Source organism: Armigeres subalbatus, chromosome 2 (assembly GCF_024139115.2).
Source record: "Armigeres subalbatus isolate Guangzhou_Male chromosome 2, GZ_Asu_2, whole genome shotgun sequence".
Classification (NCBI taxonomy): domain Eukaryota; kingdom Metazoa; phylum Arthropoda; class Insecta; order Diptera; family Culicidae; genus Armigeres; species Armigeres subalbatus.
This window is the reverse complement of record NC_085140.1, coordinates 38,971,731-38,996,734: the sequence shown is the minus strand read 5'-3', so window position 1 is coordinate 38,996,734 and position 25,004 is coordinate 38,971,731. Positions and strand designations below refer to the sequence as shown.

Sequence of the window (25,004 nt, the reverse complement as noted above, 5' to 3'; positions counted from 1 at the left end):
TTATTAAATACAGTTTCAAGTACAAGAAAATACACAGCTATAGTAAAAATGATCAAAACATAAATACTTCGCAGTGGAGGCTTAGAATTTCGTAGATCATTAACACAGGTCACCCGGCAACCAAATAATCGATACTAGATTGAAATTAAGAAAGTTTTCAGATGACTTACCTAGTTTCAAGCACATTCTTTGATTGTAGTCAGTATTTTCATGCTGTTTCCTGCAAAAGGGATGTTTGCATTTACATATCTTAGTGTAATGAAAATAGAAAACAAATTACCTTTTATCTGGAATTACTGGATTTGCTTATTTAAAATTCCACAGCATTGCAAACTCTTGATTGTCTCCTCACCATGGGCCTTTAACACGACTCAAGAAATTCCGCTAATCTTTCGGGGTTTGTCTTTTTCGTCGATCTTGCACAGGCCGGACCGTTTATTCAGCTTCTTGTTGGAATCGTCGCGAATTAATGTTTCCTGGCACTCGTTGCACCGGGCCGTGATGAACCCATGATGTCATGTCCATCGGCAATCAAGGACTACTTGAGCCGAGACTTGAGCACTTCCTGGGGCGCTGTGTTGGTATCATGGTTCTTTCAGCTGGAGTAATTCCGCAGGTTCCGACCCAGACAACCACATATCGCATGAGATAGCATGATTCAAATCGTTTACCGATACAAATTTCATCGAACTCGCATTATGGTGCGAAGCTTATCAGTTTAATTATAAATTTTTCCACATAGTAGGCTATTTTACGAGTTCATTCCAGCTTCATTTGTTGACATCGCATATTCCTACAAACAAACTCAAGTTAAATCGGATTATCTGTCAAAAGGAGTTTATTATCACAAACTACATCGCAATGAATAACAAAATAACTCGCTTTAAAATCGTGCACATCGTATACACCACCGCATAATGTCGGGTAAGAAATACACATTTATCGCCTCCACTTTTGTACGTAAAAAGCGTTTTCGCGACTGATAAGCGATGAAATTTGTGCGCATAGGCATCGCATAACAGAAAACAAATTCTGTTATGCATGCATTCTGGTTGTCTGGGGATAGTCATAGCACGCCACAACTTTCTGAAAAACAAATCGTTTTCTTGAATTATAAATTCTTGTATATATACGAGGTATACTAGTATATATTCTAGGAAACGAATTTTATATTGAATAAATTAATAAAACAATCTTACCGTCGTCGGGGGTGACAATGGGTCAAATGGGGGTGAGAATGGGTCACTGTTTCAACTACTTAGAATGCTTGTAGAATGGATTGAATGTATCTGAGGGCAAGAAGACTAAAATATAAGAGACCTTTTTGAACGATTTTGCTTTACGACCTCCAGGCTGCCGGTGAGAGCGATGACCCATTGTCACCCCCAGACCCATTGTCACCCCCGATGGCGGTACCAGAATATTTGCCGTCTACTGTCAGAGGACTAACAACACAAGTATGGCCGTTGATCGATTGGAAAGTTGATAATAACTTACAATTGGTTTACTGTTTGCTGTATGTTCACAGCAAATGTTGGTGTTGTAATACCATTTTGAATAGTGCAATATTCAAAACAGTTTGAAGTTGAACCATCATAAAACATTACCAAAAACAGTGAAAATATTTCTTAAGGCTTCATGACATGTCATTCAGAATGGCTGCCTTGTGGCTTACCAACACAGTCAAACAATCAACCACCCCACCCACCCCGATATGCAAAGACAAATTTAATTCATATATTGCCTACATACCTGACCATCTTCTCACTAAAAAAGTAAATCTGGACTTACTTCTAAGTTCAATCTATGCGGCGATATGATGATATTACCACATAGCGCTAATTTAGGGAAGATATATAAGCAAGTGAACAAAGTGAAAAATATCCCCCCAGTAACGCACTATGTCAACGACGTCGCCGGCTTCAACAATCTGCACGTCATCGGTAGCGTCGTATGCAAGCAATCATTGATCAGCAGCAGACAGTGATGTCGATATGAACTATTGTGAAATCATAGCGGAAACATGTAAAATATCGATTTAATTAATCAATCTTTTATTAACGCATTATGTATTGATGCAATAATAATATGTTATTGATTCTGTTTTGGGGTGCGTTTCAAAAATTGAAAAATCGGAGCAAAAAATTATTTTGTTATTGGTGCGTTTGAGCAGCTGGCAACAACGGTTGAGGATGTAAACATAAACAGACAGCATCGTGAAAACATAATTCATAAATATTCACCTAAACCAAAGAAAAACTGATGCTTTTCTGGCAAATTCCATCAGTTAATCCCATACTTAGACTGTATTGATTGATACTGTTTCTAAGTTGGGCTGAATTCTTCCGAATGCGTGCAATGTTTACTGTTGTCGGATGTTAACAAAAAATGAATCCCACGTGTATGCTTACTGAATTGGTATTGGAAGTTTCCACCACTACAAATCCATGGTTGATGATTTTTATGATACAAACACATAGCAATTTGAGTGTCACAACGCTTCACCTTAAGCTGATATTATGGTTATGACATTATATCGAACTGTTTTTAATTATGCGGGAGCAATCGAACTTCTTTTAATCAATTACCATTGTCACAACAGTCAGAGTAAATTTAGATTCTGGGCAAGCACCTTCAGGAAAAATAGTCAGTTTTCGCACGTTTTTTTTTTGCCGTACAGCAGTTTGCTGATGGTTCACTGCAAGTTATATGCCAAGGTATATCCATTAAAGAAGCACTCGTGACGTATTTAGTTCACTTTACACTTTCTGAAGCAAATCACTTTTTTATTTCCAATAAGGCCGTTAAAAATATTTAATTAACATTTTGTCCTACTGGTCTTCGAAAGGTCAAGGGGTGGATGATAGAAAACTAAATATTAAAATGAAAAAAAAAATCAAAAAACTCCTCATTTGTTAAAGAATGTTTTGAAAATCCTCAAAATTATCCGAATTTTATTTTGATGCCCCCTTAATTATATTATTTTTTGGTAAAAGGGGGGAGACAAAATAGTTTTTAAATATTTGTATCGGCCTAACTACGCAATGGAATGAAACATATATCGCGTTATGGAACGTACACACCAGTCAAGCAGTTTGACGAACATTGACTCCGTCCCCAAGAAAACGCTTTGGTTGCTGCTTTGTTTGAACGTGTGTGATGTTGTTCGAACAACCAACTCGGCCGTACGAAAACCATTTTTTGTTAAATATCTTGGCTGTGCATATGCACAGCATATGTTTCGAAATGGACAAATTGATATGAAATTTGCGAAAAAGAATCCACGTGTCTTGGAGGGACTCGAACCCTCAACCTCCTACTCTCTAGATAGGCGTGATAACCCCTACACAACAAGACCACTTAAAGGTCACGTTTGCGGAAAAGCCATCAGAATCCGAGTACCAACCTCCACCGCGGTTAGCTCTCTTTTTTGCAAATTGAATATCTTTCGGATGCTTGATTTGCCCAATCTCCACATGTGCTTTTACTGTTGTATATCCACAGTCAAGCGAGTGCACATTGTTTTATTAAACGAGAGGATCGCACTCCATGCCCCCCAGTAACGGGCTGGGCGGGACGGTATAGAATGCGAATTCAATCGCACTCTGCTGTGCTAACGGCTTGCTTGGCTAAAGCATTTGATGAGTTTGATTGCCTTGCCTTTGCCTTCTTTCATATCAATTTGTCCATTTCGAAACATATGCTGTGCATATGCACAGCCAAGATATTTAACGAAAAAAAACCATTTGACAGTTGGCGGCTCGGTTGGAAAAAATTGAAACGGTTTGATTTTGGTTTGAGTTTGGTTTGCCGAATATGTTTGAGCATTTGTAGTGGAGCTGCACAAACCCCCATATATTTTTTTATGGTATGGTTGGTGCGAGGTGGAGTCAATGTTGGTCAAACTGCTTGACCGTCTGTACGTTCCATTACAACACGATACACAAGTTCGCCACTGACGTTCGCTAATAAAATAATTGTGTACATGATGGCACAGGTCCAAATTCATGTAAATTTACATCTTATACATTCTAAAACTCCATCATTCTAAAGCCGATTATGTTATGTTGGAAGTACATCAAAGGATACGTAAATATAAATTTTATTTGTGTTTGTGTCACAAAATATTTAAGTGCAAAGGAGTTTCAGTCGCATGTAAATTTCACATTTTTTAGTGTATAGATTTTGCTTTGGAAACATGTTCCCAAACTTGTTGTCGTATTTGTTGTCTCTTTCATGTGTTCAGAATTATAGCTTTGTTTTTCTACCTTTTGTCCCTTCGACCTTCTGTCCCAAAGCCATTAATGAAACAACGTCGGGTTTTGTACCATGGATCTTAGTGTTATCGATGTTTCTTGATGGCTTGCTTAAAGGTTGCGACGCGATTCTATCGCTTGGCGACTGCGATTCTGTCACGCGTTGGTATATATATGGAAGCTTTAATGAAACATTATCGCAGCGACCCAACGATAGAATCGTGGCGACAAGTTGTCGCCGTCGCGGCGATGAAATCGCTTAGGTCTGGAGGAGCCTTAACATCTGCATTCATCCATACATTTGATTTGAAACGGAACACATCAAAACTGCTCGCATCTGAATATGTAGTAGAACATATCGTCGAAAATTCGGAATTGATATTTGAATGCGCAGCTAGCGCCGTAGCGAGTAGTTGACCAGGTTGGCCCCTGTCAAGGGCGCCAGGCCTTAGGGGGGTGCCAAAATCAAGGATTTCGCAAACAGATGATTTCCTCGGTAATCAACGATTCCGTAATCAACCATTTGATTAGTATACTGGCATCAGAACGTCAGCTCAGGGAGCACATTTCCCCCAATTTAGGAGATTTGTGTCATCGCCTTCACTGTCTTTTACATCAATTATTTGAAAAGATAAGGAAGTAAGAACAACTCAAACTGGCTATCGCAGTCTTTAAAGATTGAATCAAGAATTTTATTTGTCCAAAAAAGGAGTCTTGTATGGCTCCTTTAATAGTACAAAACAAAATGGAAGCCATACAAGACTCCTTTGGACAAATAAAAAATTTGTTTCAATCTTTAAAGATTGCGTAGCCAGTTTAAGTTGAAATAACAATAAACAGTCGATCCTTCAATGCCGTGCGGGACCGAAATCCGTACAGCACCGAAACGCGTCCACCTCATGAGATATCAATGAATTAAAGGGTGTTGAAGGTAATCAATGTAGAAATAATTTATCTTATCCTGTTCAGATACTTGACAGTCAGCTTCTAAGGGAAAGAAATGGAAAGAAGGCTTTGAAATTAAAACAGCAAAAATCAAAAACAAATCGCCACCCACCAAACGCGGAGTTTTTGTCGCCATTTTGTTTTCGGGTAGAGCATAATTGCACCAAAAGTAACTGTGTTTTAATTGCTAATTGCGAATCATTACATAAGATAAGCGGAATATAAATCAAAGGGATCGTTTCTCAAGGTGCGTATCGAACTATTTACAGTGTTAGTTTAGTCAATCAGACTGCTTCAATTTAAATATTTAGTTAAATAATAGCTGTACGGATTTTGATCCTTTGATTCGAATTCCGTCCACGGTGGACGGATTTCGAGTCAGGAGTAGTAGATTTTATCCATTATGTTATCATGTTTTTCGTAGTTTTAATGAGTAAATGTGAAACACTTCAAAACTAGAAGCCTTCATATTCCTGTGTCAGTGACGAACGTTTTATTTACATTCGATTCCTATTTTCTAATGTCTTTTTCATATACTAAGATGCTTAAGTGTACGGATTTCGATGCCTCACGGTAGTGGAAATAAGAACAAAACGATAAGAACAGGAAATGCAAATGACAAGAAGCATAGAACAGGCTTCTAGAGAGGGAGCCTTAGAAGGGGATTTTTTAATGCGCTAAAGGCGAAACACAGAGTAGAGTGTATAAAGTTTGTGTGAATTTGAGATAAATTTACTTATTTTACGCAGACAAACTATTTGAGGTCAGAAAACGATCGCATTTGATCCAGTGATATTTCCGATTCCATTAAACCAGAAACTTGTATGAGTTCAATGGTGAAAAGACAAAGCGAAGACGTTGAATATTCGATGAGCATTGATAATGTAAGTTTGATTTGAATTCAAAAAATCCTTACTTCCTACCTCTAAATTGGTACATATGAAGGTTATGCGTGGGAATACATAACATCTTTTCTTAGGGAAACTGGAGGGGAGTTGTTTCGAGAATTCGGAAGGAAGATTCCTCCAGGAGGTGTGGAGAAAAATAACTCTGGGAAGGGGAATTCGGAGAGGGATTCTTCCAAAAATAGGAGGGAGAAATTCCTTCGGAAATACGGAGAGCAGTTTGTGCGTGAATTCGTTGGGAGTTTCACCGAAAGTTTTAAGGAAAATTCGTTGGGGATCTCAGAGGAAAATTTAAAGGGGATAAATTCTCGAAGTTACTCCTTGAGAAGCTTCCGGAAGTATTAAACGTATTTCCAAAAGATTTTTTGGGCGAATTCCTGAAAGAAATTCATTAGGAATATCTGGATAAATATGGTTATGAAACTGCTGGAGGCATTTCCTAAAAAAATCTTCGAAGAATTTCGTAGGAATTTCAGAAGGAAATCTCGAAGGATTTTTTGAAGGAATTTCCAAAGTGATTCCTTGACGATCTTCAGCAGTAATAAAATAGGGGAAATTCTGAGGCAATTCTTGAGGAAAATTCACGAACAACATCTGGGGGAATTCGTAATGGAATTTTCCCAGGATTTTTGGAAGGAATTCCCGAAGGAATTTCTGAAGAAATTCTCAAATAAATTTCTGGAACAATTTCCGAAGAAATTCGGGAAGAAGTTTTTGAAAGAAAAAATTGGAGGGTCATCCAAAATAACTCCTTTAGGAATTTCATAGAGAATTTTCGAGGAAATTCCTGAAAGAAGGTAAGTAAGTGAGATTGCGAAGGAATTTCAGGAGAAATTTTCGAAAGAATTCGTGGAGATATTCCAAAAGGAGTTTTTGGAACAATTTTTAAAGGGGTTTCTGAAGATGTTTCTAGAGGAAGTTTTAGAGGAATTCAAGAAATAGCTCCATCTGGAGATATTGAAGATGATTTTTTTTTCGGGGTTTCAGGAGTTTTGTCCGAATGAATTTCCAAATAAATTTCTGAAAGACCATGATTGTAATCGACTGATTTGTATACAACGGAATGGGTTTTTTCGGCATGCAGTCTTTGGAGGGAAGCTGAATGATGTCTATTTAATCATCGCCGACGTTTCGGTGTTGGGTTTACACCTTCAAGCCCTGAAAAAGGTGTAAATCCAACACCGAAACGTCGGCGATGATTAAATAGACATCATTCAGCTTCCCTCCAAAGACAGCATGCCGAAAAAACCCATTCCGTTCCTGAAAGACTTTATGAAGAAGTTCCTTGAAGAGTTTCCTAAAAAGTTCTAGGAGGTATTTCTGAAGGAAGCTCCAAAAGAATTCCTTGAAGAATATTCGAAGAAATTGGCGTGATAATCTCTTGAGGCACTTCCGAAAAAAGTTCAGGAGGAATTTCCTAGGAAATTCCTTAGAGAAGTTTATAACCAACAATTGGGAGAATTTCAGAATAAATACCTGTAGGAACTTAATATAAAATTGTAGGTATTTTCGAAGAAATTCCTGGAGACGTTTTCAAAGAAACTTCCTGAGGATCTTCTGAGAGGATTTCTGGAGATATTTCTGCGGCAATCTACGAGGTAAAAAAATATTTTAGCTCTTTTTGGTTAAATGTTTTCACTGTCATTGCCACTCGACTCAGTCGAGTCAAGTACGACACATTGAATACGACTATACAGGTGGTCGGGGTTCAGTCAAACCGCACTGACTGACTTTCGATATTTTGTTCGCAAAAAGGAAACGGACGTCATTTCATACCAATTCATTCGTACATTTGCTGAAGAATATCCACATTTATAAGGTTGAGGGATATCCGAAACGGTTTGTGATCAATTGAATCTTGAATCTACTTACCAAAAGTTTGGGTAGGAAAATAAGTTTTTTTTTTGGCGCTTGATGCGGTATGGCGGAGCCCCGATCGGTTGAAGTCGAAATACGTGTAAAGAAATGCATCGTGATGGAATTCAATGGAATTGTACTAAATTCGATTTCTGGATCAATTTCCGAAGGAAAACGGTTATGTTAAGAAATTAAGCTTAGAACAAAGAATTTAGTTGATGAATTGTATGCATAGGCTAAGCATCTCTAAAATGAGCCTCCGGAAATAAAAATGTTGGATAATAATTAATATATTGGTAACTTACAATTATTTTACTAATAAAGCATGCAACATCAATAAAAATTTCCTAAAAATATGCCATTTGTCTGAACAAAACTCGGAAAATCGAATTTCCTAATGAATGCTTGGTGTTTTCGGAGGTAAACAATACAAACTTTTCAAAATAAAATTTTGTTGAAAAAATGTCTATGGTCCAGATTACCCACACCAGAACGTGTCCATTTTACCCCACCATGATCCAATTTCTTTAAAATCTCTCAAAAAATCGAATTTTGAGATACATCATCAATTCAACCCGTACACAATCTTTGGATAGACTAAGTTTGAGATTCTCGAGTATCATGCGGATTAGTTTTGCCGATTTCTGTTTTAAAAGCTTAAATACTGCACACCAAAAATTACATCGCCATGGCCTTTCAGCCATAGTTCACGTTAAATCTTTAACAAACAGAATAGTTTTCATCATTTGAATATAGTAAAATATGTTACACTTATAATTTGAAAATGGAGTGTTAAAATTGTAACGATTTAGCTCAAACGGGACCCCTTTCCGTTTTACCCACCCTGTCCATTTTACCACCATCTTCCCTATTTTATGAAATACCTACGGATTTGTCCTTTTATACGATGGTACGAAATTTAAAAAAAAACGATTTTACTGGATGCACTCAACAGAGTGCAAGAGTGCATAATAGTCTATTTGATGTAAAATGTGTATTTTGTTCGCTGCTGTGGGCGATTTCGAGGCTCAGGAATTTTAGTAACCACTTCGATCCAAAATTGTCTTTTTTAGCACGATACACTGCTGGGATTACCAGCCGTTGACTCAATTATCACGCATGCCTTTTATGTTTCAAGTATTGTGGCAATTTAAAATCTATTAAGAAACCTATTGTCACAACCCAAAAAGTATTTTTCAATCGAACTTTATGGCACACTAATAACGTCGATGGTATCAGATAACCCGTTTGTTAGATATATTCAGGTGGTACAATAAATTAAGCATTTTCCGTCTTCAACGGTGAAAACAAAATTCCAAAATTCATTTGAAATAAACTGACCACCGATCGATGGGCGATTCATTCCGCCTCAAACCCCCCACATTAATGTTTATCAAAAAATATATACATATTGATAAAATTATTATAGACGCCGAATGGAACGCCGATACTTCCACCGAGCGGCTCTTATCACAGGTGTTCAATCACCTCTCTGTACACATTTGTCCAACAGCAAAAGCAACAAGGCGCAAGTGACCGCTGCTGCAAGCACTCCGCATGACGCACCACCGCGCGCCGGCCGCTCGCCCTCATAGACGGTCGTAAAACGCTCAATACCCTCATTATTAGCTAATTTTTTGTCAATAATATAGAAATAAACCGAAACTGATTCACTTTTGGGGAGGTTCTGCTTTTCGCAGCTGACCATTTTTATTATTCCGTACACCAATGAAGAGGTTATAAAAGTCTTTAACTTGTTTCATGACTTTATTGCCAGATTAAGCCTATCGTGTTCAGTCTTTTTTATGACGCTTATCTCATAACAATTTTTTGAAGGTGTGACGTGTTTACCATCTTTATGCAATTCTCGTGCAACAAAGTTGTATCGAAAAGTTATCATTTCACTCTGAACACGAACTTTTTATCGATGCCTCGGAGAACCATAATGAAAAGATATTTTAGTTACTAGATAAAGATTGTCGCTTTGGTTCCCTTTGTTCTGCTGTCCGAAACATGTGTGGTATCAAACTGTCAAATCGTATGTATTTTTTCTTCATTGACATTTAGATCCCCTATCCTCGCCAGCAAAAGATGTTCCGGACAGCGACGACAGCGACAATCTTTATCTAGTAGCTAAAATATATTTTCCATAATGTTATATTTCAATCAACGAAGTGAGCAAATGTCTGTCTGTTCGTATGTATGTGTGTGCACAAAAAGTATGAAAAACAATAGACAATTTTTCATACAGTAATCCCTAATCGATTTTCTCGCAACGAGTTTAATCCAGCAGAGGGCTAGTTGATCACCATTAAATTTGTTAACGATCGACCATTGCATTTAAAAGAAGAAAATGGTCAAACCATATTAGCATTATATAAGGTTGGTGTATTGGCTAAATGCGAGAAATAAAAAAACAATATCACTGCTCGGTGAACTAAGTTTTATTATGCCGAAAAACCGAAAAAACTAGGAGAGAATTTATCTTTTCTTTCCGAATTGACAATCCATAAGCTTACAAAACTTTTTAACTGTTAGATGTGTCCAATTGTTAAAATAACAATACTAGTCCTGGTGTCCCTTTTCAGCATTTAAAAACGTGACGCAAAGAATTGTATTATTAATACGGAACGACGTAAATATATACGATTTTGTTTATCTTATCTTGGACGATTTCTGCCGCTTTGCAGGCCGCTTGCCCTCCTTTTCCAATGCGCTCAAAATTTCTGATGGGCTATGAAAAACCGTTCAACGACGATATTCTTTACATTATTTTTCGATTGAGCCCCAATAAAATTTGGAAGGGAGGAACGTCATCCCGAAATAAATGTAACATAAATCTTCAAATTGACAACGCTGATAATGGTACCGAATGGATGGTCGTTTCGTTTTATTGAATTTGAGTGACTGACGGCATCATTTGAAATGTTTTCCTTTCTTCCCGTGCAATCTAATATGAATAATCTTATTTGCAATTTTGCGGAACATTTACCTGGTCAACGTTCCAATCAGATTAGATTCCTTCCAAGCAACTCGCATTTTCCAACGGATATTATTCCGGGCAAAACCTGTTTAGTTACCTGGTCCATTTGCACCCCTTCATTTAAAACAGCAACTGAACATTTCGAATTTTCATAAATCGCTAATGGACGTGGTCAGCGAGAGATGACAATCCCCTGCCGGGCACGGGTCAAGTCAGCTTTGCGCAGTGGCGATATCGTAACCAATGAGGTACAACCGAGGTGCGATTATTGCTAGTTGAAAACTAATACCAATACCCCGCCTTGGGGACGTGAAATACCGTCCGCTACGGCAATTTTTGAAAACCCTGAAAAGGGTCATAATCATAAGAATCAAATCGAGAGGATCGTGGATGAACATTGAATCATCAATAATTGCCAAGTGATCACTCATGGCGCTTGATTACATTTTTTGTTCGAATGTGATATCGGTCAGTTATTTTACCCATATTCTTGTTTTTCGGACCACCGAACTTTCGTCCTCAATCGCATTCAAACGTGAATAAAGATGAGATCCTGCGCAGAGAAAAATCTGAAGTTTGCTTTAACAATTAATAACTGTGCAAAATTATTTATAAACAAATGCTGACACAAACAATTTTCTGGTCATTTTGTCAATTTCTTATGAATCTCCATGATTTGTATGAATTCCCTATCTTTGCAATGGTAATTTCGAATTACTGACAATTTTGTTGTACCTCACACTTCATGGGTGAGTCTCACGCGACATCACAGTTGTTTAAAACCTCAACTGGAAACTTGTCCGTTTTCCACATTTACAACGCATGTTTTGTAAATACCCTACCGTAGAAGGAAAATTACCGCTGACTACAAATGATTGCTGCACTTGCTGTTACATAAACCGCCGGTCGACCAAGTGACAACCAAACGCTCATACGTGCTTCCTCTGCCGTGCCACCAGCAGCTCTACTACCAACCAACCACTCGCATTTACTCGCACACCGCACAGGAAACACAATAAGTGCATTATATTCACAAATGCCCGGCATCTTTTTTGCCCCTCGCTCTGACCCGTGCCGTCGGACGGGGTATAAGAGCAGGTATGGGAAGATGGTCCAATATGTACCGTAGAAGAAATATTTTTGTGAGGTTTTGTTTTGCTGCGTCTGAGTTATCGAATTTTAAGCACAATTGTCATCTACCTCTGTCTGTGATATAAGTAAGGGGTCGTACACTTATTACGTAAGCAATTTTTCTGGGTTTTTCGACCCCCCCTCCCCCCCTGTAAGATTTTTTTCTTACAAATGATTTTTTATTTATATGGAGCGTAAGATATTGGTCGAACCCCCCTCCCCCCATAAGTGCTTACGTAATATGTGTACAGCCCCTAAGTGTGGTACATGTTGTTTATATCCGTGACTAGATCAATGGAAAATGTTGGCTGCAATCAAACAAGAATATAACAATAATATTGATTAAAGTCGAAATATAGATTTAATTTCACTTACACCCACCACGATGACTAACACTGACGAAACTGAACGAAATAATTTCAATCAAACGCCAAAATTTGCCACAAGAAATATGTATGGTCGCCTTATGAAAGATAATTTTAATAAACGAAAAAGCAAAGTGCGACAGACTGGGTTCGAAACATGGACGTCGCGATCGGTAGACCTGTATGTAGACAACACGACGCTGGGGCATCCGGTTAGGCAACTATGTATATGAAGCGCTGTTGCTGGAATAATCAGTCGAAGATTCATAAAACAAAACTCATGAATTCCGATAGTTCAAATCGCTTATTGAATGACGACAGCCTGATACCACGAGTTCTAACTCGTTGTGTTCACATTCAGGTTAGACAAAAACTAGCTAAACAAACAACGCCATGAATACAAGTAACATTTATTTATTTTTGCTAAAAAATATATTTTAAAGCGATCGGAAAATTGTGCAATCGAATAATGAGATCATTCTTGTGTATTTGCCAAATTTAATCAACTAGAAATGCGTTTCATACCATTCCCCCTAGCTCAGCTGTGACGACGACAACAGCAGTAACAACAACAAACAAGCCAACCTGCAAAACAAAATTAATACTTTATTATTAATAATAATAACACTGGTGTGTGCCGTTCGTTGCTCACTTTACAACATTAGCTCGTGCGAGCCGGAGCCCTGCTGTGACTTACAGTCAGTAGTAGATACATTTTTTTGTCAAGCTCCACTTTTTCGCTCCGTCGTGGATGTCGCATATATACGCACGCGGTGTAACTAAACCCACGTTGCTGACCCATCCGTGTGCTACTAGCCTCTGAGCTGTGAGGTATGACTATAGTTCCATTAGATATTCATGATTTTCCTAATATTAATCGACACATTATTAAAATAATGCTGAAAATTCGGAAGAAATTGTTTGTTCAATTACAATTACAATTATTCAATTCGTGTATAATGACAACTGAAAAGTGAAAAAATGGGAAATCGCCCTATGCGTTTTTTAATCACTCCATGAAATGACTATGAACACAGGATTCGGAAGTAGGGACTTCCGAGCTGATCTTTCTACCGAAGTTTTGTTTATCAAACTAAATGATCAAATGGAAATTGTTTGGAAATTCTAAAAGAATACCACGTGGACAGCTGATGGGGAGCGGAGCATGGTGAATGTCCATGGTCCATACAAATTTTGGAAAATGTATATAAGCAATCGTCCACGCTGGGGGAGGGGGTATCTAAAACTGACCAAAACCTGTTACGGCAGGTATTCTCGTCTGCGTTTTAATTCCCGTCATGGTCTCAAAAACCAATAAAAGGGACACCTTTTTGTTAAAACCCATCCCTGTCAAAGCATGGGCTCAGGAGAAATGTTCTGCTATAATGGAGCTACGGCAAATGGACGTTGCTTCTATTGCCTTTAGCGCCTATGACGGGAATTAGACAATGGACGGAAATACCTGCCTTGCCCCTATTGGTAGATAGATAATATATCCGGAATATCCATGGTCTGAACGAGAAATTATTCACAATAATAAAAAAACACTTAAATAGGAGAAATTTCCCCAGAAGACTCCAAAGAATTTCCTGTAAAATTTCTAAGAAATTCTTCAATTTCAGTTGCTTATATTTTTTTTTTTTGAAATTTGAACGTAAATGTTTTTTCAATTTCTCTGGGATTTTTTTTTGGAGTTTTCACGAGCTTCAACGAGAAATTTTTCGAAATTTTGAAGAAATTTCTTTGGGTTTCTACAAGACATTCTAAGTATTGTCCATAAGAAATTATTCGGAAGTTCCACAAGAAATTGGGAAGGGGCGGTCATTGGCTATAAGGTAAAAAAACGGTATGGTCGAACATCCCCAGTAACAATTTGGGTTTTATAATGGTTTTAAGGCACACTTGTAGAGCCAAGAGCGACAAATGGTTGGGAGGGACATATGCCCGAACTCGTTCGGCCAAATGGTCCTTTCTGCCAAACGACTATTTCGGCCAGATGACCTATTCGGCCAAACAACTTTGACAACCGAACGACATTTTCGACCGTATTTTTCATCATTCGTTTGGCCGAATAGGTCATTTGGCTGAAAATGCAGCTTGGTCAGAATATTCGTCTGACCAAAGCAATATTAGGTCAAAAAAGGCATTTGACTGATAAGGACATATATGGCTAAAAATATAATTTGGCCGAAAAAGTCGTTTGCCTCAGCAGCAGGTATTGAACTTATCACTTCATTATCATTTAGTATTCAGCCAATAGCTCATTCCAGAGGTGGAATTCCGGAAAATGTTGTATGGCGGACTTCTAGCGCTATTTGCACTCTACAACTTTGTCTAAGGGTGCAATGCTCTATGTCTAATATTTACAGCGTGAAACGCTAGTATCACTTAACATACTAAATGATAATGAGTGTTCTTATCATTTAGTATGTTAAATGATACTAGTGTTTCACGGTGTAAATATTAGACATAGAGCATTGTCTTCTTAGACAAAGTTCTAGAGGGCAAATAGCGCTAGAAGTCCGCCATACAACACTTTTCGGAATTTCGCCTCTGGAATGAATTATTGGCTGAATACTAAATGATAATAGAATTAAACCCTGCTCAACCATTTGGCCAAAAATGCTGGTTGGCCGAAAAAAAAATCGTTTGGTTGAGCAGAACATCAGCCGAAAAAGTTTTCTAGCCAAATAAGTGATTTGTTCGAAAATAACGTTTGACCGACGTTTGACAGTTGAAAATGTAATTGCTAAACGTGTGTTATCTGTGTGTGTGTCATCCTCAACTCCTCACCCAGCTGGGGACGTTTGACAAGTTGAATGACGAATAAATTGATCATATCTCATGCTCCGAAATGGTGCCCTTTTTGTTACGATGAAAGATTTGGAACGTGCTACCCAATCTCAATGTACACATTTCGGGAGCTCAAATATCTAAAGTCAATAACGGCGCCAGCCACGTCCTTACCGTCATATAGGAAGGGAAGGATTATTAGTCCGACTCTCGTTGCTACTAGAGAGCGAGTATACCTCTGCATCTCCACGATTGGATAGGATCTTGGGAGAGCCAATAAGCCAATAAAGATTTATATGATAAGTTTTTTTCTGCAGCTGATCAAATTTTGTCAGGCCAAACTCCTGAAACAAAAATTCACATTTTCGGCGATTTCAACCAACGCAATGTAGATTTCATATCAGATATTGATAATGAAAACATTTTGCTTCCAATAGTTGGAGAAAGTGAAACTCTGCACTTTATTTTTGAAAAAACACATAGAAATCACTGTTGATTCTTTCAAAAGTGGACTGTATAGGTGGTTCTTGGATGGTGTGGATTGTGGAAGCAGATCTGTGGGTTAGAATTATTGCTCGCGTCCCACAGTGACGGAGCCGGGTGGGAGCAGGAGTGCTAGGTGACTCCTTCCCTGGATGGCCCTCAGGCTGTGAAGTCCCTGTGACTTCACCTTGATGGTGGTGGACTGGACCAGTCTCGCTCGACTGGCAGCACCTCAATTTCACTCAAACACTAAACACTTTACGGAAGGGAAGTGCTCATCCTAGAGCACCACGGTACTATGTGGGCGGACTTCAGGCTTTGAAACGAAACACCGGATAAATTCACTTTACACAGGATTTATTAGCATTTTCTCTTTCACTAATTACACTTCATTAGACCGTTTGCCGGGTCTTATAATACTTAAACTCACTTGCCTTTCGCCAGGCTAAACTTCAAACTTATAATTATACTAACTTGCCTTTCGCCAGGCTTCATTTCTTAACTATACTTCACTTGCTTTTTGCCAAGCTTCATTTCATAATAATACTTCACTACTTATCACTACCTTTAGCCAGGTCAAATTCAAATTCAATACTATACTGATCACTACTTATCACTACCTTTAGCCAGGTCACATTCAAATTCATACTAAATCTACTGCGCGACGAGCGCGCATATTTATATCCCTTTGACGCGCATTCCAGAAACATCACGCAGCACGTGGAGTATTCCAGGCGTACCGCGTACGTTATCGATGATGATGATGATGACGATTACCCTTGCGCTACTGCACGGTGACACATCTCTCGCTTTCAGTGGTACTCACCGCGGCGTCGCGTCGATGATATGCTGACACTCACTCTCTCGCGTCGTCGGCGACGGGTGCTACTTCGCTAGATGGATAGACGTCGTGTCGGTGCTGCTGTTGTTATTTATGTTCCCACCGTCGTTTTGAGCGTCGAGTGCATCAATCGATAGTTTGGAGGCGCGTGCTGTTTTTTTTTTTTTTTTTTTTTCAACGAAGGTAATGGAAATCTGCCAACATGGATGGGATCACCACTCCCGACCCACTAAAACCAACTCCTTCCTCTCCAGTCATTCCCCCGGCCCGCAATTAAGCAATACTTCGGGGGATGACTATTGGGCATTGCGCCCCCTCCATGACGTACACAAGTGCACGTATGCGCCTCAACTCTTCGACACTCCCCATGCAACACATTTGCACAATACACACTGGCACCACATGTGCCCCAACACTCACCTGCCTATGCCGCTTGAATGACTGCAAGGACCAATTTATAAGTACCCTGCAGGGAGTACCCCATGCCGCCATCTCACAACATAGACAGTCCTCACTCAGTGTGGTGTTCACCCCGTCCTGCAACAGGGTGGCACCACTTGTCTACCAAGCCGGAGGCGACCCTAGGTTGGTGGCTCCTATGCCGCTCCTACCTCAGCTACGAGGCAGACCCTTTCATGTCTCCTATTTCTGAGGTGTCGCAGAGGCATCAACCCCCCGACACTCCTGCCAGTCATAGCGAGACTTTCGTGTCCCCTACTTCTGAGGTGCCGCAGAGGTATCTGCCCCCCGACACTCCTGCGCGTGCTGTTAGTGGTTAAGAATGTCATCTTTCAGTCCGCCGGACTGAACAATCACAAAAAAATTAATAATTCAAGTAGGGTAATTCGCCAAATGTTGAACGGCTAATTTCTTCGCCTATTGTTAAACGCACGTGCATTTCTTATGGGAGTTCAACAATAGGCGACAAAATTAGCCGTTCAACATTCGGCGGTTTCCCCTAGTATGGAAAATTATTTGAACAGTTGCGATCCACTTAATATGGCTACATACAGCATTTGATGAGTATAATGCAAAAACTGAAGCGGAAATTAAATCTTGTTCCAATTTTTTTTCCAATGTGTAAACACCAAACTAAAGACTGACAATTTTTCCTCAATAATGTACATAGACAGCAAAGTGGGTACTAATTCTGCTGAGATTTGCAATTCGTTTGCTGAGTATTTCCGTGAAATTTACACTGAACACTCAGAGGAGGACCGTGATCGCGCGTTTTTTGATTTCTATCCTGAGTACTCAATCGATATAAGCGTCGACCAAATTAATGTTCTTGACATCTTGGACACGTTAAAACAATTGGACGTAACAAAGAGTACCGGTCCAGATGGTTCTTCTTCTTCTTCTTATTGACATTACATCTCCACACTGGGACAGAGCCGCCTCGCAGCTTAGTGTTCATTAAGCACTTCCACAGTTATTAACTGCGAGGTTTCTTAGCCAAGTTACCATTTTGCATTCATATATCATGAGGCTAACACGATGATACTTTTACGCCCAGGGAAGTCGAGACAATTTCCAATCCGAAAATTGCCTAGACCGGCACCGGGAATCGAACCCAGCCACCCTCAGTATGGTCTTGCTTTGTAGCCGCGCGTCTTACCGCACGGCTAAGGAGGGTCCAGATGGTGTTCCCCCGTATTTTTGAAAACTATGGCAGCTGAGCTCACTGCTCCTTTGTTTTGGCTTTTCAACATGTCATTAAAATCTGGAGAATTTCCTAAACCGTGGAAAACTTCCTTTCTGGTGCCGATTTTCAAGTCTGGTAAAAAATCCGACATCCGCAATTACCGCGGAATCGCTCTTCTCTCCACCATTCCAAAATTATTCGAAGCAATTGTCAATGAGAAAATATTCAACCAAATAAAAAATGGGATCACTACAAGGCAGCACGGATTATAGGTCGGTCGACAGCTACGAACTTACTGAAATTTGTGAATTATTCTCTTGAAGCCATAGACAGAGGAAATCACGTTAAAGCTTTCTATACGGATTTTAGTAAAGCGTTCGATAGATATATCACAAAGAACAATGGCTCCGTAAAGTGTTATACACGCCTGAGCGTACCAAATAAACGAAATTGTAAAAAAAAAAGCGTTCGATAGAGTCGATATACCAATGCTTCTCTTTAAACTGCAAAAAATGGGAATCCAGCCTGGACTCCTTAAATGGCTTGAAGCATATCTGACCAGTCGCAATCAAATAGTTAGGTTCAAAGGAAAGCAATCTGTAGCTTTTCATACCACATCGGGAGTCCCGCAAGGCTCTCATTTAGGTCCGCTATTGTTTATTTTGTTTGTAAACGACTTGTCCTTCATTCTAAAACATCTAAAAGTATTGATTTACGCTGACGATATGAAACTTTTTACTGAGATCAAAGACGCTGAAGACATGAACACATTCAAACACGAGATCCAGATATTTCATAACTGGTGTATAAAAAGTTTGCTACAGCTCAATATAAAGAAATGCAACTTAATTACTCTAAGCAGAAAACGAAATATTCCAAATATGACAATCACTTTAGGTAGCCAAAAGTTAACAAGATGTGATAGAGTTAGGGATCTTGGCATAATTATAGACTCTAAGCTTACGTTCATTGACCATTATAATACTATTATAAACAAAGCTAATAATATGTTAGGATTCATAAAAAGGTTTGGCTACAACTTCCACGATCCATACACTATAAAAACATTATATATTGCTTATGGCGAAAACAATTTTTCATCGAATTTAAAACCCACAAACATTTCATAAGCCCTAAAATATGCCCCTATGCAAAATTTTAGCTCCATCGGACATGATTTAGCGGTTCTCAAAATCTTGCTATCAAAATTTTGAATTTTTTGTTACTTTGAAAACTTTTGAGATCAGATTTACGGAGAAAATTATCAGATTGCTAGGCAATGTTTATTACACTGAGGTTTATTTTTACGCGGTTTTTATTACGCGGTAACGCTTGAATTCAAAACACAACGTGTAAAGATCAAGAAAATTGACAATGTAGAAACACGATTCATGTCATTGAGGAACTTTACCAATTACCCTATTACCAATCGCTTGATTAATTTGTTTTTCTTTCCATACAGCTATCAACACGTTTGTTGTTATTTGCGCACTTTGTTTAGCAGTTCGTTTCTCAGCTCGTAAATGAAACATGAACTTACGAAGAACTTCACCATACGACGACAAATTAGATGACTTGGGAAACAATGGCAAATGTTCCCCAACAAACATTTTATGAATAATAATAATAGTAATAATAAACAGTGTGAGTTATTTCACTTCTAAAATTCAAATAAACACTGTTAATGTATTATTGTTTTTGAATTAACAACAGATCTCGACGTTTCATGAATTTTTAAGTCATTTGGCATCAAAAACAAGAGTTCGTTTTTCGATTTTTTCCTTGGGAAAAAATTTCAAAAACTTTGATGAATTTTAGGCACCTCTAAATCATGTCCGATTGAGCTCAAATTAGCATGGGGTCATATTTTGGGGTAATGAAACGTGTGAGCAATGTCGTTTTTTGAAATTCGATGACATTTTTTCACATATATTCCATTGGCACCCTAGTACTCACTGCAGAATAAAATCAAATTCCTTTTCATTTATTAATTATGATTAATAATTTGTGAGCGCTTTAGAGGAAATGCTACACGGTTAAAAGACTATTAATTTTCCATCTACTTCCACTAATTATTTTTTAAATATCTAACAGATACGTATTTCGTTTTCTACTTGAAAACTTCTTTAGTGTTTCCTTTTAATTGCTTTGTTTCTGATGGGATGGAAATGGGAGCTATGAGAGGAAGTGCCGAACCGTTCCCCTATGATAAAAAATGTTGTTCTGACAATTGCACTTCTTGCCAAACGATTATTTCGAGCAAACGGAATTTGCTGATCAATCCGACCAAACGACAACTACTCAGGACAAACCAAAACACATTTTCGGCCGAATGGCTTTCTATGCCAACAACTTCTATGCTGCATTTTGCAACTAACTTGCAATGAGCCGCAGCACGTTGAGTGTGCCCTATGGGTTATCAGATGAAGTAGCGATTTAATTTTCTCCCGCTATCTGATACGTATTTATCGCGAGAGCCTGAGTGAACAGTACACTGATCATATACCCCAGTCAGCACAAGATCGTAAATGAGGTCACATAAGATGCTAAAGTGGTACGTTTATCGCCTCCACTGTAGCATCTTATGTTGACCGATACCCTTCGAAATAGTGATACAGTGTTGACTCGATTTTATCACGTTTTCGACCCTATTTTACCTCGTCCCGATTTTATTACGTTTTCGACCCGATTTTGACATCCCAAAAAATTTTGTCTTTCTTTTTATTTTCGTAAATAATACCACGAACAACATTGATTTTCATGAAATAACTTTCACTGTCTGTAGTTTATTACGAACGACTTCTGAGTACCTGGGAAATATTCTATAAGCAATTTCGACAAGAAATAACGGCTAACGTTCACGCATTTGGCCTTTCCAAGGCATAAAATGATTCATATTTGTGGAATGAATTAAAAAAAATGGAAATATTTTTGAGAGACTTGACCCCTTGGGAGACTTGAGCGTATTTTTTAATAAATTCTCTAGACAAATGATCATTATGTGGCGAGTTATTTTTTGGATTGTCAATCTTATTTACTCTATTATTTACTGTGTTTTGTCCCTCCTGAAGATTTTTTTAGCGGCCACGAAACATTTAAACAACTCCTCAAAATAATTACCAAATGCTATCATTTTTTTTTCCACAGCACAAATCCATAAGTATGCTAAATTGTTTTTATTGATAAAAACTCCTACATTCCATTACAATATCAGGATATTTGAATTTTTAGTTGTATCCCCAATATGAGGAGACTTGATCTCTCATTAGTCACACATAAAATTGGCGGATAATTTTTTTGACGATATAGATGTAATGGAAAATATTTATTGGGTAGATATCATTTAAAGGGGATTAAGACTCCCCAATTTCGAAGATTGCATGCGCTGTCGAATTCCATAGCAAAAATCATTCATGAATATGCACAGCAAGTCGAGTTTTTTGGAGGAAAAATATTTAAAAGTTCAGGTAACACTTTTCAACTTTCATGAAAGCAAGCTCTTGGAGAAGGAACAATACCCTCCGAATATTTTCAAATTCGACTTTTGACAGCACTCCAAAAAATGAATTATGTATCAAAAACAACAACAGAACTATCATACATCCGTGAAGTTAAATTAAACATTTCATGGAGAGTAACAGAAAAATGTTTCATCACAAACCTCGTGCTTAGAATCATAGGGCCATAACTGCATTAATTCGTTGCTCTTCGTCGATGTTCTCTTTATTTTTGTCAATGTAGCGAATTGCGGTAGTTTGCCGAAGATTTGATGGTTTGGTATGATAAAGGATGATTGTATCTTGCACTTGCACCAGACGCAACAATCTCGGTTGTAACTTTGGGAACAGTTGAATTATTAACGAAAGAAATCGATTAATATCCTTATGATTCTCAGCGCGTGATATTTTGGTAAAATAAAAATATTTATTTTTAAATCTAAATAATGACATTTGCATCTATGATTGTACTGCAATCGAATTGAGGGGAGGTACATTAAATATGTAAGGGATCCCCAAAGAAATTTTGCTGCAAGAACATGAGAAAAAGCCGTATTTGCTCCCAACATCCACTTCGATCAATATTTTAGAATTTTTCAAAATATATTATGATGATAATTTATACATTTTAAATGGCATAAATGTAAAAGATTCCAATATGAAAAAAAAAAATGTTTTTTTTTAGATTTTGTTAGATTTGTTAGCTTTTGATAACTTTTGAATCTGAAGTTATAAGCAGGAGGTCTAGCGTTTAATCCCAGGCTCGTTGTTTCGTTTTCCTCCAAAACGATCCGTACTGTTGTTTCTTTCGCACTCACAATTCCAAAAAAATCCATGGCACATATGACAAATCTGCATCTTTCTTAAGCTAATCCAATGATCGTAATTTTCACTCATTCTCACGAGAAAAGAATATTCCTTCATGCTGATTTTTGCCGAGAAATCATTTTTCGGGAAAGAAACACAGGTCTTATGAATGATAACCTTATTTCGTTAACTTCCAGTGGCGCAAACATTTGATTTGCTATCAGGACTACTAATAATTTTGAGTAATCCTGCTTTTGACTGATATTTAGTATCCGTGGGATAAAGAAAGAGCGGCGAATACAATTTTACTTAGTAACTGAGTAGATAAAAGTTTAGCTTGCACGATTTTCGTTTCTCTGAGTTCGTTGTGAGATTGTGGTGAGTGAAAGTCGTTCTCCGCCACAAGTTACGAAAAAAGATTCTCTTTCGAACTAAAAACGCTTGAATTCGTCTCATCAAACTTGCAACTGAAACTAAAAGTCACTACTTGGTCACTTTTTCTGCAACTGAAAGTCACTATTTTTTCCACAGCTTTGGTCACTAAAGTCACTACTTTGAGCGGCATTGATCGCTACCAGCCCTGTGTCAGCCGTCAGTCTTTTCCGGCATGCGTGTTCTTGATTCTGGTGCTTCATTCACTCAGCGAGATCGGCGTTCCGATGCGAACTGTGCCCACTTCGTCTAGGTATGGTGTTGAATACTTCAATGCACTCTACTTGAAAACCGATCTACCGCATACAAGATCGTTATATTGTTGAGGAAAACTTTCACGATGAGCCAATCGACACAACAGCGGATCCGCTGGTTAAGCTCATCAGTGCATAGTTGGGAGGAATAAACGCTTAATATTAATTCCACTTGCCTTGCAGTTGACAGATCGGTGCGTCTATTAATGGAAAGATTTTGCAACCTTTGATGGTACCGTAACCATGAATGCTCTGTATCGTCGAAATTTGGAGAATTGCGAAAAGTTATCGTGGAACGTGACTTGTGCGGACGTCATGGCTACCAGAGGGAGTTTCCGAACTTCTGGCGTATCTTCTTCGGGAAGTGCTCCAATAGGCCACGTTTCGGGTTCCAGTTACAGCCTAACAGGGCTCGAGACAGCAATATCCTTGATCAAAATCATTAACCACAGGGCTTTTGGCGGCGAGATAGATATGTGAAGCATTTTTAGCCAACTGTTGTTGAGTTTTGGTGAACAAATAGGGCGTTGATGCTGTCTCGTATGTTACCGTCTAGAGAAGGTATGTGACACGGGTCGGGATGGATGAAAACGTAGTAGATGTAGTCTTGCAGGACGCGTCAAATACCACCCTCGTAGTTTAAAGACGGGGTGGTGTGGAATAAAACAATGGTACTTCGTGTTGTGAGTTCAAGCCGTTCGTAGTCAGTCATGAACTGGTGGTAGCAGAGCCAGGTTAACCAGAGTGGAGGCTGGAGACAGAAAATTTATTGGCACCCCTAAATACATCAAAATTTTCAAGTGACAGGTAAACTGGGGCCTCATTGCGCATCTCCTTTCGACAGCTTTTTCGTATGGCAGTTTGCATGGTTTGCTCGTTTCGAGACGGGGTGTGCAATGCCACCTCTGGTTGCTTTTGTTACACAAGGTTTTTTGAGGCTCTGGGTCATGGCCCACCTGGACCCCCCCAAAATCCGTCCTCGGGTAGTAGGCTGCATTTGTTTCAGGATTCCACTACAGTCTACGTTCAAGACTGAATAATTGTCTATGGGCTCATGGAATGGTGAGACGACATCTGAGAAGGAGCGCCAAACATAGCTCTGGCATAACTCATAAGATCCAATATTCTCGCTCCCACGGGTCTTTCGATGACAATTGACCGCCAGCTAAGGGTTGCGTACTTAGCTGGTAGTGAAGCACTGTTGTCCTTTCGGGGTCCTGGGGGTCAGCCTAGGATGTGATGGGGTTTGACAGTGAACTTTGTTGTACTTCTATAAGAAGCTACAAGTGTCCGCAAGCAGGCCCTATCGAAGCGTCCGTGTGGCGATTAAAGTGCATTAGCCTGGTCATGGTGTTGGGTGGGACTTTAAAAAAAGTCCGGTGATTACAGCTTCTGCCTGTATAGACATAGATTGTACTAGTCTACGTCGGTTGACGAAATAAATAAATAAATAAAAAATAAACATGAGGTCTGACAAAGACTACAATATCATAATGTGGCATAGACTACATCAAGTTTTAAGGTGAATCCTTGATGTACGCTTCTGTTTATCAACCCTACATAATTAACGCAATTTCCTTTTCGTAGTATTGCGGGGAAGCAGAGGTTTTCTAGGTCTCTAGTAGCAACCATAACTAAACACTAACATTTCTCTCCTTTTCCAAATGACTGGCGCCGTTATTGATCTTTATTTGAGTGCTGCTGAAACGTGTACATCCAGAATAGGTGGTAAATTCCTTTGTAAATTCCAACCTTTATTCAGTTGGATCGTAGCACAATTTACATCAATTCTGACCAATCAACCATAGAC

General features: G+C 38.7%; 1 protein-coding gene and 1 non-coding gene across 32 annotated transcripts in view; both read left to right on the top strand.

The window, feature by feature from the left end:
* The window catches only part of LOC134218479 (protein bric-a-brac 1-like), a 556,397-nt gene that overhangs the window by 34,295 nt on the left and 497,098 nt on the right, over positions 1-25,004 (top strand). The gene's annotated exons all lie outside the window — the stretch shown is intronic.
* Positions 11,161-11,301, top strand: LOC134218644 (U4 spliceosomal RNA). The gene has a single exon (XR_009981420.1). It is a non-coding gene; the product is annotated as a U4 spliceosomal RNA (small nuclear RNA).